This window comes from Pinus tabuliformis, chromosome 4_2, assembly GCF_031772625.1.
Source record: "Pinus tabuliformis cultivar Carrire ecotype Pingquan chromosome 4_2, CPIR1, whole genome shotgun sequence".
In the NCBI taxonomy this organism is placed as follows: Eukaryota; Viridiplantae; Streptophyta; class Pinopsida; order Pinales; family Pinaceae; genus Pinus; species Pinus tabuliformis.
Window position 1 is genome coordinate 355,080,447 of NC_142304.1, and position 16,087 is coordinate 355,096,533.

The window sequence follows — 16,087 nt, forward strand, 5'->3', positions numbered from 1 at the left end:
GAAGTTTAGGACTAGAAAAAATGCTAAAAATAGTAAATTGTGCCACAATTAAGGAAACTGAAAAGCTGAAAGAAACAATGGTGGGGGTCCAATTGGACTTGGCAGGTGGCCACCAATATCCACCTAGATCACATTGGCAAGGAGGATTTCCTGGATTGACATTGGTTTTTACTAGCCTTGCCATTTCCTAGATAGCCATGGTGTTGTGAGTTTTAATTTATTTATTTGTTTATTTATTTTTATTTTTTTCTGGTTGGTTTTCTTGCACCTTTGGCCATGGGTTGAGTTATTAGTTCCTAGAAGCCTTGGTTGGACAAATTCTCTAGAATCCATGTAACAGCTCAGGTTGAGTTACTAGTCCTCGAAGCCTTGGTTGGAAAAATGCTCCAGAAGCCCTTAGTGGGTTGAGTTACTATTCCTGAAAGCCCTGGTTGGATAAATGATCTAGAACCCTGGCGACAAATGTGGTTTGATTTACTAGTCCTGGAAGCCCTGGTTGGAACAAACACTCTAGAGCCCTCGACAGCTTGGGTAGAGACCAATATTATGATTGTTAGGGATGTCTAACCATAAGGTGGAATCACTTGTTGAGGGTTGAGGTGGTATGGCCTCTGGAAGCCCTTGTTTGGTTTCGATTGATGTGTTTTATGAGATCCCACATTTATGCTTGGAATGTGGAACAAAGGTGATTGGTTAAAAGAAATATTTTGTTTAGACTAGTCTATGGTCAGGTGGTTCATGGAAGTCGCATTCCTAGTTGGCTTATGTGATCACTGATAAGAGATCTTCTTCCTTGGTATTTTATGGGTAAATATAATTGTTTACATGTGGCTTATATGTCTGTTATTTCCTTGATATTTCTATTTGTTATATGTTGGTTATGAATGAGCTTTATGACATTGAAAATGTATGGCTCTCATCATGTTTTGGTTAATCACTAAATGTACAATGAATATATGGATTAATAGATGGTAATAATGTTATTGTGATTAGGAAACAATGCTTGTTAGTGATCCTCAGATAAGTATGAGATCCCTATGATCATATCTATTGTTTAAACCTGTAGAATGCATATATGTGACATGTTTGAGAAAATGCCTGTCATGACTAGTATGGGTCCAGTTATGTCCTTGTTAAAGTATTTTCATTTGTATAATTGTTTTGATGTTATGTTTCATTTCTGGAAGTTTCATGGAGTTTTGGGCAGTGGCCTGAGTCTTAGCCCCAAAAAAGTGGCACAAAATCCGAAGTCATTGTCACAGAACTACTTAGAAAATTCGCTAGTCACAGGCATGCCTTGTTGTGGGAGCGAATGGAGGTTCCCAGTTACATGCATGTCCATGTCAAGGGAGCGAATGAGTCTTTAATGAAGAAAAATGCCAGTTTGTCTCAGGGTCTAGTTACATGGATGGATTGGATGGCTCCTGGGGGTTTTTTTACAAGTGTAGAAGGTCAGGTTGGTTGTGTTCCTTCAGTTCCACTTCCTTAACTGATACATAGGGAGTTGAATCATATCATAGTAACTCTTCATCACATGTTTAACCTGGTTGGATGGTTACTTGGTTAGTTGTGGGAGGAGGGTGGTTATAGATATGTAGTGTGATATATTTTGAGATAATCAAACTAATAAAATCTAGCTTTAGAAAAATTAGAGAAGGGACTAGTGAGCCTTACTCATATAGGCTTTCTCTAAATCCTTCAATCTTACCCATAGAAGAGTATTCCATTTTTTGATGTGAGTGGAGAATGGTTGGTCATTATTTACCCATATAGTTTATATCCTCCATATTTTCCTTGACCATGCAAGTATACATGAACCATATGGAAGATATGGTAATGGTTCACAAACTCTTTTCCACATATAATGTCACCGGATTATTCTCTTCCATGCATAATATAGCTACCTTTTTATGAGGAAACTAATTTTTATTAAAATATTCTCCACCACTTCTCTTAGAATTTTAATTCATAACAGAAAGAGAGGATTGAATAAAACTTCTCAAAATAATTTTATATTTCATATTTTCCCATACCAAAGAAATGAATTATTTGTTTGAGACATATATAAAGGAAAACAGTTTACCATTCCTTCCTTATATATTTTTTCTCTAAACCCATCATTATAATTTTTAAAATAGTATTGTTCAATGATGATCCATAAACTGTTGTGGATATTCCACTGGGTAGTTCGTCACATCATATCTAACAATATTATATTAAAAATCCAAAATTCTACACTATTACAGTTTTATTAAACTTTAAGATTTGTAAACTTAACTATAATTAGTGCATGCATGCGAATATCAATTATGAAGAAAAGTAGAGAAAGAAAAAATAAGCTCACATACACACACAAGACATAAGATATGCTCTTTGGGAAACCCTTTTGGGAGAAAAACGAGTTGGAAGGTGAGGTCACTTCACTCTCTTTCCCTATTTGGAAATATGGATGCAAGTAAAAAGAAGTAATTCCTATGGCCTGTGGGCTGCTACAATGCAAAATATTCTCTGTGTGCTCTACCTCCTATCTCTCCTAGCTATCTTCTCTCAGCTATGGAACAAAATTCTCTTGAAAGAATGGAATGTCTCTTCCTCCTAGTGGCTCGGTTATAACACAACCCGATGGCCTAATAGTGGTTAATTTTGACTACATCAACTCTTAACTAGATTTACAATATAGAATATTCTAAATTCTTTTACATCATAATCACGTGGCTAGCCCATTTTCCATGAATAATGAGGACTAATGCGACATCCTCCCAAACTATAGGTGTGAAAATAGGAAGGTCAAATTCTGAGTGGCATAACTTTTGCATACAGACTCTGATTGATGCACTTCTTACGCCATTGGAAAGATATTTGTGTGTAGAATAGTATGAAATAGTGCAGAAGTAAAGAGGAAATTTTTTACCCCTAAAAAACATCAGTTGGTGCCTCAAAACACTCCCAGAAGGTTTGAGACCCTATTTTTCCAAACTCAGCCTCATCGGTAAAAACGGTCTCATGAGTTGATTCTGTTAGGTTCCTATACCAATAGGTGTCATTTCTCATGATTGATTATGGAAGTGCCAAACATGATCATCTTTTCCATAGTGCAAAGGTTCCATATTTTTTAAGCAAATAAAGAAAATTAAAAAATGTAAAGAGGGTATGCCCTAAAAGAAAAATCAAAGGGAAAGAACAATGAATTGGTCAACAAAACATAAAGAAAATGAACCCCAAAGAAATACCAGGAAAGTGGCCAGTTAAAATGCCACTATTGTCCTATTTGTGCAAAGCAAGTTCACAATGTGCAAACACTGTTTTCTAGCACACTTGATGGATGGCCCAACAGCTCAATCTGGGCCAGTCCATATTTAAATTTCCTGTTGTAGAATAGAGAATGAAGGTTTGTCCAAATAGTTCAAGCTTGGCAGATCACTAGATAAGATAGAGAAATAAAGGGCCCAACTGCTTAATCTGAGCCCTTGAAGGAGATAAGGATAGATTCAGGTAGGAGGGCAGCCAAAAGAAAAGAGGAAAATCAGGGTTTGCTAGTTTAACTGCACCCAATCAAAAATGAAGAAAAATGTTGGGAATTATAGAATGGGTAAGTAGATTGAAGTTGCATAAACAGGTCTATCAGCAATGTCACCTTTTTTAATATGATCTATCTTATGGATGTCTCAAATCCCATGGCAAAGGTGTGATCAGATGTTGCATGTCTAACTCCCCCCTCTCTCCCCTCAGAATAATCATTCACTAACATCCCTCAAAGAGATTGGGATCTGCTCAAACTCTTAAACTCATTCCATTTCTATAAAAGCTTAAGTAAAACTTCAGGTTTACTTAAAAGCTCAAAGCCACATTTCTTGTGTAAAGTTTTATTTCTCCCCACACCCAAGTCTAGGTGATTCAACTTCATGCACCTAGCATTTCCCCTTATATTCATATTAACATACTAACCCTATTATATAACTCCCACTTATATTTCCCCTCCCCTATTATGTATAAGATACACAAAAAACCAAAAAAATATTGTAAATATGTTGCCCCAACCTAATATGGCTACACTTTAATTTTCTCGGGAGTCATTGGTCCATCTAGGACCAATAACAACCTACCACCTGTCCCATTGGGATTTGTTTGACCCCTGGTTAAGCAAATAACCATAGTGCGCCGCGCAAAAATAATAGGATTTAATTAATATCTGATTAATTAAATAACCGCGTTCATTAAACCCATAACCAAAGGTTTAAACCCCCGCAAACAATATTTAATGGCTAAATAAATAGCGCGGGTTCTGTAGCATAAACCATCACCACCTACACCTCCTGTCAACGATTGGATCGTACCCTCCAGATCCAACGGCTCTCGTTAATATCGAAGCCGCCTCCACGTCCAACTGTTAGCTCCCGATAGAAAGCGGTTTTCCCACCATACCCCTGGACGTGTGTCCTCTTTTCATTGCATCAATCCCACTCTGAAATGAACCGCCCCCATACCAAAAGCTGTCTGATGGAAACCACAAACCGCCTCCTGTTCCCGATGCTCACGTCACTCACCACGTCTGCACCCACGCCAGCGCCCACGCTATTGTTTGTCTGCCGTGTCTAACATGTCATCCATCCATGTCAGCCCCCACGTCATCTGCCATGTCACCTTCCATACCTCACTATAGGACAAAGCTACGTCATGATGATGTCATCCTAAAAAAGTGCCAAAAATCCCGAATTTTGTCAAAAGTCACGAAAATCATCATTTTTTGTTTATTTATATTTTATCATGTTGCGAAGACTGTTCATGGGTATTACATTCAACTCATCACCAACACTCCAGTTCGCCACCCAAGCAAGTTCAACCTGCAAACCTGACCCCTTCAGCTTACTCTACAACTGCATTTTACGCCAAGTGCCTGAGAAACAGGTATTTATTCAACAGTCACCCATAAACCCTAATTTTATGAATTTCTCTGTTAAACAATCACCGAAAGAGCTAAATGTGACTAAAATTTCCTTTTACCTATAAACCTATGCATGTCAAGTCACTATTCATCGTTGATTTTCAAAGAAAACCTACAAGCTTGTTCTCCTCTGCAAATTGCCCGCTACTTTGTATTTCATGCCCATTTTTGCCAGCTAAATCTCAAAAAATATCCACATCTTAAGTCAAAATTGTCAAAATTCACTCCCAAAGAGGACCATTTCCCCTGTTTCTATCCACCTTCCCAACCAAACTCTGCAAATTCTAGGTCCACTGTGAATTTCATCAAAGGCAGCAATTTCTGGGAACATAACTCACTCTCTGATTTCCTAAGGAAAAACAAAACCAGTGTTCTATTGTTTATTGCTCCATAAACTCTAACTTTAAGTTAAAAGTCATTCAACAAACTGAAAATGGAGGCTCCAGTGGCCCTAAATATTGCACCCTTGAATGCACCACATAGGGAGTTGGAGTGGCTACCTCTTGCTGATAGAGATTTCCAGATTGATGACATGGAAGGTGAAAAGCCTCACCTGCATGCTTTTTGTGAAATAAGGAATAGCCACAGGAACAAAGCTGACATATTTAGAATCTGGGAGTCTAATATGCCTATATACTACCTGCCTTCAGCGAATGTCTTTCCTGACCTCATCCATCAATGTTGTGCTAATTATGAGCCTTCTCAAAGGGCAGTGATGGACCCTTATGGAAATGTCCTCTTTTATATCACCCCTCAGTCTATAAATGAGATGCTTCACTTCGAGTCAGCTTAGCCTTTGGTCCCTCTCTCCATGAAAAATTTGCTGAATCAAGCCTCCAAGTTGTCCTCTGCAGAAGTTGACCAAATTTCTAAGTTGTTTATTCCACCAGATTGCTACTCAAAATACAAAATTCCCTATCACCATGCCTGGTTTGATGAGCCTAGAAAATTACTCATAGACAAGATTTCTTACATCCTAGGATTCAGAACAAGTGAAATAGTGGATGAGACTGTCTTTGCTTTGATGTCCATGTTTGCTCTAGGACAACCCCCTGCTGTCAGGTATGATTATGCCACCTTCGTAGCTAACAAAATTCAAGAGAAATTCATGAATTTAGATAGAGAGAGAGAGTGTTCAAGTACACTTCATATATATACCATTTACTGTTGTACTATCAACCTGATAGTTTCCCAGTTCCCCTTAAAAAATTGGATGTTAAGGGGGAGCGAAGGTCTGTAATATTTTTGTCCTCGGTATTACATCATGTTAGTAGCTCCCCATATACATATTGTGAGTTTATTGACCTTTTCATATATCCAACCACTTGTTTGTTGTCAACAACTCCTCCTGCCAAGCTCTCTGCTGAAATGCAGAAAATCCTACATCTCTCAAAGGAATACAATATTGGCGACTGGTATTTTTACCAAAACCATACAGTGATCAGGATCTATTGTTGTCAATTAGCTCCCTACAAGCTTCCAAAGTATGTCCCCATGAGACTCTTTGCCCTGGATTACTACAGGCAATTCAGTAGTTCAGATTTGACTCATTTCTATGGTGCTAGGAAAAAGGCACAGCTCAAGATAAGGCACCAATTGGGCCCTTCTATCTTTAATAAAAGGGAAGAAGCATGGAAGGAAGCTGACACTATTCTGAGAGAAAAACTTAAGCTGAAACAAAGTTTTCTTTGCTCACCATATGGCCCTGAAAATCTCATAAGCTTTAGAAGAGTCAAAAACAAGCTTACAGGATATATGCACCATAGTATCCCTCAAATTGAACAATATGCTAATCAACAGGAGTGGGTAGAAGGCACACTAGTTGAGGAACTTACTGAAGAAGAGAGATTAGAAAAAGAAATGAAAGAGTTTGAAAAGTCACTTGACCTAGAATCTGTTGGACAGGTGTTTTTCACACTGCCTCGACACCTTGGAGCGGGCACATCAGCTGCCACAACTTCACAACAGCCTCCCCAAGGGACTATTCCTCCTGCAGGGACATCTAAGGACAAGGAAGTGCAGCATTTAGAGCAGCGGGAGACAATGGCAGACTGGCCAGATATATCAAAAGAACAAATTCAAGGGCAAGCCCCTTCAACACAAGCAAAAGCACCTGAAATCCCTGTCTTACAGACTCCTCTCAATGAGGAAAGAGCCAAGAAAAGGGAAAGGCAGGAAGATACGCCCACAGGGGCATCCACAGAAAAACAAGGGGAGAAAAGGCAAAGGTTAAACCCCTACTCTGAGGAAGAATTTACAGAGGAGACAACAAGAAACCAAAGGGGTGAGGAAACAACCAAACATCAGATTCCTCCAAGTATGGAAACATTATCTAGCTCCTTTCAACAGGAGCAAGAGAGGCAACAAGGTGTGGAGGTTACATCCACCAGGCAACAGAGCAAGCAAGGCTCTGACATCAAGAAGGCATTCACTGAAATCAATGCTAGAAATGAGCCAGTAAGGTTCCACCTCTACAACCAATTACTAAGAATGGCTCCCACCGATCAACAGAGGCTAATGGCAGCCTATGATATCCAAGAAGGGAAAATTACCCTCAGCCACTTCAGGCCTATAGTACAGCAGCCCCAGTCAGCTGCTGATTATATTAGAACCAATCTGGAAGTCCTTGCTAAAGACATCCACCCAATGGACCAGATTGAGTTACACAAACAAACTGGAGAAATGATGTACTCCACCTTGGCAGACAAAGCAATATTGGCCCACAGATTGCAAAATTCAGTTCATAATACTTCTGCCTAATTGGAATTGGAGAAAGCTTCCTCATTAGCCAAGGAAAACAGAATTAAGTCATTGGAGGAGATTATTATGGAGCTGGGACATGATCCCAACGATCCAAAGGGCATACAGGCTCTAATTAATAAGAAAGAAGAAGACATAGTAGCCCTAAGAAAAAAACTCAGGCTGCCAGCTACAATACATCCTCAAACCACAGAAGTAGCACAGCAGAAAGAAGAGGAGGATGTAGTAAATTTTCTACTGAGGATGAATGAAAGACTGCTAGAAACAGAGAAATCCTTGGGGGCAGCACTGCAAGGAAAACAGGGAGAGTTGGCCTCTCAGCCGGCTCAAACAGCTCTAACACTTGAAACTACTCCTCCTACAGTCACCATAGCAGTCCCTCCTAGTGATCCAGCATAAACAACAAGTACCTCAGCTCCAGCCTCAACTTGAGCAACAACTATAGCAACAACTACAGCAGCAGCAGAACAAGAGGCCAGTCTGAGTATGGAGGAAATGATGAAAGAAATAAAAGCTCTGGAACTCCAAATGGAAAAATTAAAAGAATCCAAAGAAAAGATGGCCAAGATTGAGGTAAATTATGACAAATCCAAAATGACTATGGCTGAGAAGACAAGGGAAGTAAAAGCCCTGGAAAATAAGATAAAAGCCTTGGAAAAGGACATTACTCTTCACAAGACTTTAACAGAAATCAAAACAATTTTGTGGAGTAAAATTGGCCAGTCCATCATTGATTAATGGACATCAATCCAGACCATTCATGACCAGATTGAGTTAATAGGGATAGCTCAATTTGAGACTCAAAAGACGAGAACATTATTGGCAAACAAGCCCGAAGAGGCCAACAAAATGATCCATTTTTTGAATACTCATACTAGAGAACAGTTGGTAGCTCTGGATATCAGGAACAAAATAGACAAAATTTTGTTAGTAAAAAATGTGCTGACCATGAGAAATTCTGTGCAGACTTTGGAAAGAAAATGCCAACAAATGCAAGCAGAAATAAATATCTTCAGACAAAAGTTTGCAGTGTAGCAGAGCAAGGGGTTGCCCAGCTTATTGACCAGCAGTGGAAGGCTGTTAACACATGAACAATATGCTCGAAGGGTAAATACCTATATCACCAATCAAATCACAACATCATCAAGCAGCACTGAAGAGACAGTACCTCCCTCTAGATAGGTTTTATATGACAAATTGGAAAATTTGTTTTATATTGAACATGAAATAAATCATCTTTTTGAGGTCCAGCCAAATTATTACACATACACTGAAGCTGATGAAACATTGATTAAGCTACAGAGACACCAGCTGCCTACAGATCAATGGTGGGAGGGAATGCTTGAGGTTTTGCCAAGGTAATTTTATTGCTCTTTTTGGTCAGCTACACATTAGAAAATTCAAATATATGGGCCACGTACCAGTAAATCAAATTGAAAAAGGATGGAATTCGCGCTAAAAGGTGTCAGGACAAACTCATGCACAGGTGGCAAGTGGCAGCACATTACGACGCAAATCAGAGAAGCAGCTGTCAACCGACTAGTTGAACCGAAAAGTCAAAAAAAGCGGAACACCTAATGTGGCCAGTACAACATAGTTACTCCTTCATTCATTTCTACGTGGTTTTTCCACAATCAGTTATTGTCTTTGCAAAAGTAGATGGCTGAATTTATTTACCTGATATTTTTCCTACAGGATATTTTGTAAACTCTTCTATAAATACTTCCCCAAGATATGTATTATTGTTGGTTGGTGAATATCATTCTGGACATGTGCTGTATGTTTTGAGAACTCTTCTGAAATAAATATTGTTGGAATGTTTTGCTGGTGAATTTGTTGGTTATGGAATCAATGGCAGAAGGATATACTGCAGAATTCTCATGTTAATGCATGGATCAATAAGTCTTCTTTACTCTCATGTTATTGTACTTGTGTTTTATTTACCATCTAAATTTCATGTTCTAAGTTACAGGAAAGAAGGATAACACTGAATTTACTTTGCTGTACTCTATGTTCAATTCCTGTAATTTTTTATGTTTTCTACAGGACTAGCATAGGCGAGAATTCTTGACTGCTCTTGTATCCCTGGTTCTTTCACTCTAAATATCATCAAGGAATTCTTAAATGCTCCCTAATAATGTTTACACAATTTCCCTCTATTAGCATAATGAAAGATTCTTGATTGCCATTCATTCTGTGACTTCATTTCATCTTATTCCAGCTTGAAAAGTGTTTCTATGTTTAATTATCTTGCTTTGTAGTTTTCCTATTACCAAAGACACCATACCCAGAGGTTTATTTACATTAGACTCCATCAACCCAATGGTCTGAACTTCTCTTGCATTACAGCCATGCTCTGCTGAATGTCATCTTCCAAACATCAAACAAAAATTATGCTTCATAACTAGCCTAAAATATAACAAAACAAATCTAAATTATAAATAGAGAGCCCTCTCTGGTTGCAGATTGGCTAGAATCTGCAGCTAAAAGACTGGTTAGTGGTTACCTCTGTCGTATTCCCTTCTGGAGGTAGGGAACAACCTAAGTGATAACATATTCCTCCACTTTTTCCACTCCAAATGCATTGAGATGGATGAATAATAATATAATGATCCAATTTGTATCACACCTCCCCATTTTGGGAGGCTTTTGGTCTTCAAAATATTTTTCTGAATGAGGTGAGGAAAATTTTCCTCCACCTTCTCGCAAGTGTACTATTTAGCTTTGCCTGGAAGTTTTCCCTTCAAACCAATCTGCCGAAGGCCATGTTGCCCATGTCTTATAGTTCTAGACCTCTTCTACAAAATTGTATCTTTTTTCAACTATGCCTGAGCATCTAGTGCCAAATCCTCCACAAAAGGTAGGACTTGTTTCTCTTCCTAATATAACATGGAAGGCTCATAGAGTTTCAAATTCTCTACATTCACAACTGAGTAAATGCGCATATATGGTGGTAAATTGATTTGATAGGAATTATCAAACACCTTTTTCAGTATATGAAACGGACCATACCTTAGAGCCTTGATTTTCTAACCAAGCCCCTGCAACCTCTCCTTTTTCAACTGTAACCATACAATGTATCCCACCTTGAATGAATTTTATGTTCTTTGTTAAGCATGCCTAACCTTATAATTATCCCGTGACTTCGGTAGTGTTTCTTGTACCTATAGATGGATTTGCCTGATCTTCTTTATAAACTTTTTAGCCCTCAAATAATCTCCTTTAAGATCTTTCCTCACTCCTTCTTGTTTCCCATATGAAATATCCAAAGGTGAAGGGTGGAAAATATCCAAAACAAGTCTCAAATGGGGAATTTCATATAGAAGTGTGGACTGCTCTATTGTAAGAGTATATATATATATATATATATATATATATATATATATATATATATATATATATATATATATCAGATTCTCATCCCCAGTCTTCAGATGCTTCTAGTTGTATCCCCTTAGAAGCTACACGAAAGTCCTGTTAACTACTTCTATCTACCCATCTGTCTGTGGATGGAATGTTGTAGATCTCTTCAACTTTGTGTCCATATTACCACAATGTAGTCTAGAATACACAAAGAAATCTTGTATCCCTATCTAAAATGATGCTCCTTGGTATCCCAAAGTGCACCCAGACCTGTCCAAAGAACAATTTTGTTGCTTCTTTCCCACTGATGGTCTTTTTATAGGGAATTAGAACACACATATTGTTGAACCTCTCTAATACCATGAATAGGTAATCATGTCACTTCATGTTTTTCGGTAAACCTCCCACAAATTCCATGGAAATGCTTTCCCAAGGACACGTAGGTACAACTAAGGGATGATATAGACCCTGTTTTGTATTGCTAGTATTGTTGGTACAACAAATCATGCATCCTATTATGAACCTAGCTACCTGCTCTTGCATCTTGGGCCAATAGACATACCTCTACCATTTAGCCACAATCTTCCCTACACCCAAACTCCCTGTAACCTTGTAGGTGTGAGCCTTCTTGATCAGTTGCAATCATTGACCTTCACGAACACATAGATTATCCAACATGTAGAGTAATCCATCCCAGAGATGGTATTGAACCATGCTATCGCCGTCATGCACATGACTCTCACTCTGCAACTACTGATACACCTCCTTGAACTCCTCATCTTTTGAATATGCCTCTCTGTATGCATCATGGGTGAATGGATCCATATGCATAAGAGTCCTCAAAGATGTAATATTTGATGTGAGTGGCCTTAAAAGAATGTCATCCTACTTGTTAGTGTTTCCCTTATACTTGATCACCAAATGAAACTGATGTAGAAACCTCATCCACTTGTAATGCATGGTCTATTGTAGCTTACTCTAGGCCTGTAGGTACTGTAACAGTTGGTGATCTGTGTGGATTACTGTCTCCTTTCCCATCAGATAGTGCTTCCAGTTCTTCATAACTATCACCATGGCATAAAGCTCCTTTTCGTAGGTAGGGTAGTTAAGGACTTCCCCATGAAATACTTCAAAATGGTAGGATACATGGCTTCCTCCTTGCATCAAGACAAATGCCATAGCATACCCACTCACACCTATATACAACTCAAATGGACGCTACAAGTTTGGTAATGCCAGAATTGGTGTTTGAATAATATTCTTCTTTAAATCCTCGAAATCCCTCTGCTCACCTTTTCCCCACTGGAAAATCTTGCCACTTGTTGTTATGGCATGGAGCGATGGTGTTGCTGCTGAAAATGAGGCTATGAACTTCCTCAGGTACTGTGCTACCCCAATGAAACTCCTGACCTCAGAAACATTGGTAGGCACTGGCCTTTTCATGATGGCCTCCATCTTGGAAGGATCTATCTTCAGTTCTCCTCCACCAATTACATACCCCAAATACACCAAGGCCTATTGTGCAAACTTTCGCTTCTCAAGATTTTCTACTAGCTAGTGCTTCTTCAATGTTTCTAGAACCTACATCAAATGTGACATATGCTCCTCCCCAGTAGAACTATATACTAGTATATCATCCAAATAGGCAATTACAAATGAATCTATAAAAGGGCACAATATATCATTCATTAATCCCATAAATGTAGCTAGTGCATTACATAGGCCAAATGGCATAACTAACCACTCATACAAACCTTTCCTGGTTTTGAAGGTGGGCTTCCATATATCTTCTTCTTTGACTCGAACTTGGTGATATCTAGACTTCAAGTCCAACTTGGTGAAGTACTTTGCTTTTTGCAACTGATCTATCATATCGTCTATCCTAGTCAAGCGGTATTTGTTCTTGAGCGTGATTTTGTTTAATGTCCTATAATCTATACACATATGCTAAATCACATCCTTCTTTGGCACAATGATGATGGGTGACCCACATGGTGATGTACTCAGTCAAATGACACCCTTTTCTAGCAACTGCTACGACTGTTTCCTCACCTCACTTGCTTCTATAATAGATTACGTGTACAACCCAATATTTAGAAATGGGGAGTTTGGCAATAGATGGATCTCATGCTCCACTTCTCTTTCAGTTTGTAGCTCTTTAGGTTCTCGGAACACATCCTTGTATTCCCGTAACAAATCCTCCAGTTGTTTTTTATGTTTCTTAGTACACCCCTACAAGGATGCCTTGCCTCTTATTCACTCCTCTTCATATTGACTTTCTCTTAAAAACAATAAAACATACTTCTTGTTGGAACTGATCAATTTCTTGGCTTTGTTGGCACTTACCAATGAAATTTTCAACTTGGCTTTGTGCACGTTGATGATGAATGATTCTCCATCCTTGATGAGTTGGTACTGATTGGATCTCCTCATGAATATGGCATCTCGCATGTACATATATGGAATTCCAAACATGACTCCACATACATCAAGGGGAACCACATATAGATCTAGTTCATTAATAAAATCAACACTAATAGCGAATCTAATTTTACACTATTTTGTTACCTTCAGCTCTGCATCCATATTTACCCATCTTAATGGATATGGATTTGGGTAATCATGAACTTCCTGCCCCAGCTTCTTGACTAGCTCTGCTGCAATGAGATTCGCCTCCGATCCTAACTCAAATAAAGCATCAATCTTTGTCTTCTTGACTTATATCTTTATATGGAAGAGTTTGGTCATTTCTTTCTCTTATTGTTGTTAACAATGTAAACTTTGAAACATGAACTAATACGATTACCCGTTTCATTGAGGTAGCAAAAAAGTCAATTGATTTTGAAAAGTGGTGATGCAGAATACATTTTTTTTCGGAGCATATTTTTGACACTTTAAATTTTCTTATGTATCAAATGTAAATATTTGTTTTTAAATGTTAGTGATTTTCATGTTGATTTTGAAACATGTTAATGCAGCATCAACACTTTTCGTTTTGAGGGTGTTTTTTGCACCATTTTTGCATAAAAAATTGGTTTTCACTGCCATTTTTAAAACCTGTTGAAAACTTACCCTAGAAAAAAAAGTGTTATTCGAGCATCAACACTTTTTGTTTTTAGCACTGTTTTTCATGTTTTTTTGGGATTTTTTGCCAGAGTTCCCGTTTTGAGTTTATAGTTCCCGTTTCAAAGTTTACATTGTTTGTTGAGGGCTACTCAGATTCACCTCCTTCTATACTAACGTGCAGATGATCTTCCCATCCATGTCAAAGTTGATTTTAACTTGGTTTCTTGAATCTGTAGCCATGAGATTCTTCTTCTTATTACATTATTTTTTTTGTTCTTTAGGTTTAACTTAAGATTCAACTTCTAGCACTTCTCCTTCGTATGACCATCAATGTTGCAATGGTTGCTAGGATCTTTGCACTGATGTGTTGAGGCCATCATATTTTTATCTTTTCCACCTTTTTTCTTCTTCTTCCCCTCCTTAGAATCTTCTTGTTGCTCCTTCTACCTCAATCCACTTGATTGCACTCTATTTAGGCCTATGTTTTCCAGGTATTTTCCCTGTACACAAGCCTCGTCCACCGATTTGCGCTTGAAAAGCATCACTTGCTCACATAGATGGTGGCACAGACCCCCCAAATACTTGATAAGTACATTTGGGTACTTTGGATGGATACCCAACATTATAGCCATCTTCTTGAATTTCGTGGTGTACTCCTGCACATTTTGGTTTGAATTTTTCCTGAAGTAATGCCACGAGATCCATTAGTCCTCCACGTACCCGATGGGATAAAACTATGACTTAATGAGGGTTTTGAAATTCTCCCACTTAGTCACTAGTGGTTCTCCTTCCAACTTTAGGGTTTCTGTGTGGCTCTCCCACCAAGTCATTGGATGTCCCTCTAATTTCAGTCGAGTGAAAGAGATATTTCACCCTTCCTCGATCTGATGGACGCTAAAATAAACTTCCAGTTTCTACAACTAGTAGTTCTGCGTTAGAGCGTCGATCTCACCTTATTACGACTTGACATCAAATTTTGTTTCCATTTTGAATATGGATTGATTCATGACACGTGAACTGGGTTGATCTTTTATGGGTTCTTTCTTTGGCTGGTTCTTTATGTCTTCACAGTCTCTTGATCCCTGTTCTGATTTGTCCTTTGCATTCAAAGCCCCATCTTCTCCAAATATCCCTAGCTTATTTCTTAGGGCCGCCATGATGAGTTTTACATTGCGGTTATAATCTACCACTTGTTTTTCGAGCCACGAAAGCCTCACCTCTGCAAGATCATGAGGTTTGTTTACAGATTAGTCGACCATGATTAGGGTTTTACGATTTTCGACCCTGCTGATCGAGATCCCTGCAGTCTCCAAAAATTACCCAAAGGAACCTGATCTGATACCAAATTATTCGTAAAATGTCATGGATATTCCACTAGGAAGTTCATCAGAATAGATCTAACAATATTATATTAAAGATCCAAAATTCTACACTATTACAATTTTTTAAAAATTTAAGATTTGTAAACTTAACTGTAATTAGTGCATGCATGCGAATATAAATTATGCAGAAAAGAAGAGAATGAAAAAATAATATCACACACACAAGATACAAGATATGTTGTCTCGGAAACCCTTTCGGGAGAAAACATAGCTGGAAGATGAGGCCACTTTGCTTTATTTCTCTTTCTAGAAATGTGGCTACAGGTACAAGGAAGTAATGCATGTGGCTCGTGGGAAACTACAGTGCACAAATCCTCTCTATGTGCTCTACCTCCTATATCTCCTGGCTATATTTTCTCAACTATGGAACAAAATTCTCTCGAAAGAATGGAATGCCTCTTCTCCCTAGTGGCCCAGTTATAACATAGTCTGATTGCCTACTAGTGGTTAACTTTGACTACATCAACTCTTAACTAGAGTTACAATATAGAATCTTCTAAAGAATTTTACATCGTAATCATGTGGCTATCCCCTTTTCAATTAATAATGGGGACTAACGTGACATCCTCTTGAA